General features: G+C 40.3%; 1 long non-coding RNA gene across 1 annotated transcript; it reads left to right on the top strand.

Annotated features, from left to right (window-relative positions):
- Nucleotides 1-1,671: 1,671 nt before the first annotated feature.
- On the top strand, nt 1,672-5,321 carry LOC148529659 (uncharacterized). Its single transcript, XR_015877786.1, has 4 exons — nt 1,672-1,815; nt 1,959-2,071; nt 2,215-2,328; nt 4,998-5,321. It is a non-coding gene; the product is annotated as an uncharacterized LOC148529659 (long non-coding RNA).
- The last annotated feature ends 203 nt before the right edge of the window (nt 5,322-5,524 follow it).

The following is a 5,524-nucleotide window of genomic DNA, read 5'->3' as shown; positions in this document are numbered from 1 at the left end:
TTTTTAATCACTCTTTCCAGCATCAGCATCAGCATCAGCAGGTGGAGGAGCAGTAGAGAGAATTCTTACCTGCCAAGGAACTACGCACCTGAATCTGGAGAAGAAGGAAGAAGACACCTGACACAGATAATAGTATCCTTATAATTTGATTGATTATTATCTGTTCCAAATTTCCTTTTTTCTAAAATGGATCGCTTTCTGGCTCAAGTGTGGGAATTCATGTTTGCAGCATGTGTTCAAGCGAGTAGGCTGCAATTTAGGGCTCAGATGAGTATTGCAGCCACTCCTGATGAATCAGCTGTGAATGTGGGTATTTCTGCAGGTGCACCTGAAGGTACTCCATCTTCCTCGGGTGTTTTGCGAGAATCCCAAGGCCACATCTATATAGACAAAGACGGTTGTTGGATGGGATTCGTGAGGATGAGGTGATAAAATGTTATCGCCTCTCCTCTGCTGCCATTTACCAGCTGTATGATCTGCTGGAGAAGGATCTTGAACCGCGTATTCCTACGAACAGAGCAGTTCCAGGCTTGGCAAAACTGCTAGCCACACTCCATTTTTTGGCGTCTGGAACATTCCAACCGACCATGGCGATAATTGCTGGTTTTTCACAAGCCACTTTTTCTCGCTGTTTGTCACAGGTCCTTTCTGGCAATGCGGAAACATGTTTCTGAGTTTGTACATTTTCCTCAGACAGAATATGAATGGAATGCTGTGAAGGCGGGGTTTTTTTGCTGTGGGACGAATCCCCAATGTTTTGGGTGCAATAGATTGCACCCATATTGCTCTCATGGCCCCCCGCCAAATGGAAGCGATTTTTTGGAATCGAAAATCTTTCCATTCTCTAAATGTACAAATGATTTGTGATTCAAAAATGCGTTTCATGCAGGTGTTTGCTGGCATGCCAGGGGCTTCTCATGATTCCTTTATTTTGCAGCAATCTAGCCTCTATGAGATGTTTCAACAACAACAGGTGCCTCATGGATGGCTGATTGGTAAGTAAATAATTTATTTATCTTTTAATATTTTTTAATTTTCTTTTCAATGTTTAAAATATATATATTTTTTTTATTTTAGGCGATCAAGGATATGGAAGTTTTCCCTGGCTGCTAACTCCATTGACTAATCCTGACACCCCTGCAGAACACAGGTTTCAGGCAGCTCATATTAGGACTAGGGGAGTGATAGAACGCTCCTTTGGTCTGCTTAAAACCCGCTTTCGTTGTCTTGACAGGTCAGGGGGTGTGTTGCTGTATTCGCCAACAAAGGTTTGCAATATAATTATTGCTTGTACAATTTTACATAATATTTGTATTGCAAACCGTTTGGAGGCCGAGATTGATCCATTGATCAGTCTCGATTCTGACCTGTCTCCTGCAGTGGTTGATGATGCTGGCCTTGGGCAAAGCACTCAGCGTGATCTGATAGCAGCATTTTTTCAATGTAAGTTTGTAGAACATTTATTAATCGATGTTAAACCCACTTTCCAGATTTGTTTTTCAGGTTTTTTTTATTTTCCTTTCAATAGAACATCAACCTTGAATCACCAATCATTGAAGTTTTTGGCCTCTACTGGAACAGTTTAAGTTTAAACAACGTTTTAGATAAGTGTTACATGTGTTTCAAGTGTTTTGGTCAAGTTGGCTCACTTTTTCATTGTTATATGTTTGTTTTTTATAGTATTAGTTGTCTAGTTTTTATTTTTCAGTGTAAACATTAGTAGTTGTTCCTGCATAATCAAATCCCTTAACCTCCTGGATCTCCAATGAACAGCTGAGCAGCGGGGCAATGTGCTAGCCATCCCCAAAAAACCATGTAAGTATCAGCAAACCTCATTGCTGGTGTCATGTAACCTGTGTTTTTCCCTCCTCTCCTGATTCTAAACTTTTCCCTGGAGTAGAGCTGACAGCTTGAAAACCTGCACATGCTAATCACCTTTCTTCTTTTCTTCCTCTTAGGGCAATGGACCGGACCTTTTTCAGACATCCAGGATGCAGATTAGCCCATTCTCCTGGATCTCCAATGGACAGCTGAGCAGCGGGGTGATGTGCTAGCCATCCCCAAAAACCATGTAAGTATCAGCAGACTTCATTGCTGGAGTCATGTAACCTGTGTCTTTCCCTCCCCTCCTGATTCTAAACTTTTCCCTGGAGTAGAGCTGACAGCTTGAAAACCTGCACATGCTAATCACCTTTCTTCTTTTCTCCCTCTTAGGGCAATGGACCGGACCTTTTTCGGACATCCAGGATGCAGATTAGCCCCATCTTCCTGGGTCTCCAATGGACAGCTGAGCAGCAGGGCGATGTGCTAGCCATCCCCAAAAACCTTGTAAGTTAATTGTAAGAAATCAATTTTGAACTGATTTAAAATAAAACCAATGTAAGAACATTATTTTTTAATTTTTTCAAAAATCTGTTTTAAACAGAAATGTTTTATACTGGGAATGTTTTTTTAACAATAATTTCTTGGCCATTTATATATTAATTGTTTTTTAGTTTCATTTTTTATTTTTAAACGTCAAACTTTTTACGGTGATTTTTTTCTTGCATTCAAATAAACAACTTTGCCATCTTCACAGCAAAAATATTGGAAAAGATAATACACTGGCGCTATTATTATTATATAATATTACTTCCCTTGTTTGTTCGATATTTTCTTTGATTCTTCCACCAGTATGCCAATGGTAATATTTATATGAAAAGAAAGCACAAAACACGGAAAAGATATCCTTGTGTATTATTTGAGAGGTATATATGAGAGAATTTCTTTTCTTTAGATATCAAATCAGTTTTCGGGGATTTCCCCTTAACCAAAAACTCACATTTTGTGTGGATAATATAGACTCATCGACAAATTATATCAATTCCACCAGAGAAATAATTTTGGGGGTGAACTCCCCCTACCAGTGTACTCACACACAACACGTATAAATCATGCACATCAAGTGATCCTTTCATCAATCTGTCTCCCTTGTTTCTCCTATTAGTGTGTCAATTCCACCTGGTGAAAAATAATCTCGGGGGATATCTCCCCCTAAATGCATACTCACACCCAGTATAAGTATAGCAGGCACATCAAATGATACTGTCTGACAGTCCGTCTTCCTCTCTCCTTTCTCCGAGTGGGATCCCCTACTCTTGGTTTCCCCACCGGAAGTAAATGTCAATCGGAGGAGAGATTTAAAAATAAATTTTTATTGCACACTCCTTCACAAAAATGTTAAAATAAATGTAAAACTGGAGGGACACCTACCCGGGTGTAACAAAAGAGGTTCCAAGATGTCAGTTGGATAGTAAGAAAAAACGGGGCCCCGTTATTCATACACACTCCTAACCCCTCCGGTAAGGCTCCTCTCCAGTAATGTAAGAGAGGAAGACGGACTGTCAGACAGTATCATTTGATGTGCCTGCTATATTTATACTGGGTGTGAGTACGCATTTAGGGGGAGATATCCCCCGAGATTATTTTTCACCAGGTGGAATTGACACACTAATAGGAGAAACAAGGGAGACAGATTGATGAAAGGATCACTTGATGTGCATGATTTATACGTGTTGTTTGTGAGTAAACTGGTAGGGAGAGTTCACCCCCAAAATTATTTCTCTGGTGGAATTGATATAATTTGTCGATGAGTCTATATTATCCACACAAAGTGTGAGTTTTTGGTTAAGGGGAAATCCCCGAAAACTGATTTGATATCTAAAGAAAAGAAATTCTCTCATATATACCTCTCAAATAATACACAAGGATATCTTTTCCGTGTTTTGTGCTTTCTTTTCATATAAATATTACCATTGGCATACTGGTGGAAGAATCAAAGAAAATATCGAACAAACAAGGGAAGTAATATTATATAATAATAATAGCGCCAGTGTATTATCTTTTCCAATATTTTTGCTGTGAATATTGTTGTTTTTGTGGGATAGAGGTGATATCCCATTTTGGTGTTAAGATTCCACATAGGCGGCTGTTTGTGCGCACTAGTGATATACCCAAATCTATATATAACTTTGCCATCTTCTTTTTAACTGGAACATTTGAAACCTATAAGACAAGGAAAAATTTTAAAATTTAAAACAAATCATTTTTCAAACCTCATAAACAACAATTTAACCCCTATTAAGATTATTTCACTGTTGAAGTAGTAAATGTTTATAATTAACTTGCATATTAAATTTAAAGAAAATATCATATATACATGGGTGCCAATCAGCTGAGCCAATCAGCCAAGCGTCCTTACCAATTATGCGTGCGCCAAGAACCAATCCAGCCTTACAGGTGTCAGGCTGCTCCCCCAGTGGCTCTCATGTCAAAAATGCCCATTATGCAGTGCCCCCTGTATTTGTGCCCTTTATATAGTGCCCCCTGGCTGAAATAGTGCCCCTATGTAGTGCCCCCAGACTGGCCCCTTAAGCAGTGCCCCCAGGCTTCAATAGTGCCCCTTAGACAGTGCCCCCAGACTGGTCCTGGCCCCAGCCCAACACTTACCTTTACTTGCTCAACGCTCATGCTCCCACTGCCACTGCCTTGCTCTGACTGGATCTAACTTGGTCCAGCAGGCGCGCGGGGCAGGCTCCTGATGTCACGGGTAACGTCTCCCGTGCAGTGCATCACTGGGAACGCTTGCCTCTGAAATGATCGGAGGCTTCTTCAGCCTCTGGTCACTTCAGAGGCCAAGCTTCTACAGCGGTGGTCGGCGGGGGAAAGTGGCAGGTGGTAGGCTGTTTCTGCCGGGCGAGGCATCCGCAGAAAACAACCCGAGGAGAACACTGCCTTACCGGGATTAGACGGTCGGAAAGGCGGCGTTTGGGATTCCCCGTCGGCTACCCTACTGCATCCCCATATGTTTTATGTCCCATATGTCCAATAATTAAGATAATCAGTTATTTAAATAAATATACATGCAAACAGTAATTTATTTTTTAAACATGGATTTTTACCCATTTAATTAACGCTAATAAACTGATTTTTAAATATATACCTTAAATCCAAATTAGGCAAAAGGCATCGTAGCGGGGATTACTTCAGATTCAACAATCGATTCATTTTCCGGGAGAAGACGTCTCCGTGTTATGGAAGTTGAGTCATCCAGCACAGGAGTTTTGAACAATGAACCTGACTGAATTTGATTTGGAAGATTGGTTAGGCTTTGAACTGGGTTTAGAATATTCGGTGGACCCACAACGTGGTCTAATCTGTTGGATGGAAATAATTCAGAATGAGTTTGCGAAAAATAATCCTGCCTCATGACTGGTGTTCTCAATAATGAGCTTGAAAAATCAGGAACATAACTACTTATTGGTGTGTTTCGATGGACAATCTGCTCCCCCATTAAGAATTTTATTCCAGGTGACATAACTAATAAAGCAGAAGACAGAACCTCTTGTTGTTTGGAAATTTTCTCAAAGGTCTTTGACAATTTTGAAAGTTCATTATTCATTGCACTTGCTACTTGTAGGGATTCTCTATGATGCTGATCTATTTGTATACGTGAAGCATGGATTTCTTCATGATGTACTCGGAT

Source organism: Taudactylus pleione, unplaced genomic scaffold (genome assembly GCF_031769625.1).
Source record: "Taudactylus pleione unplaced genomic scaffold, aTauple2 ptg000085l, whole genome shotgun sequence".
NCBI classification, from domain to species: domain Eukaryota; kingdom Metazoa; phylum Chordata; class Amphibia; order Anura; family Myobatrachidae; genus Taudactylus; species Taudactylus pleione.
This window is presented reverse-complemented; position numbering and strand designations above follow the sequence as displayed.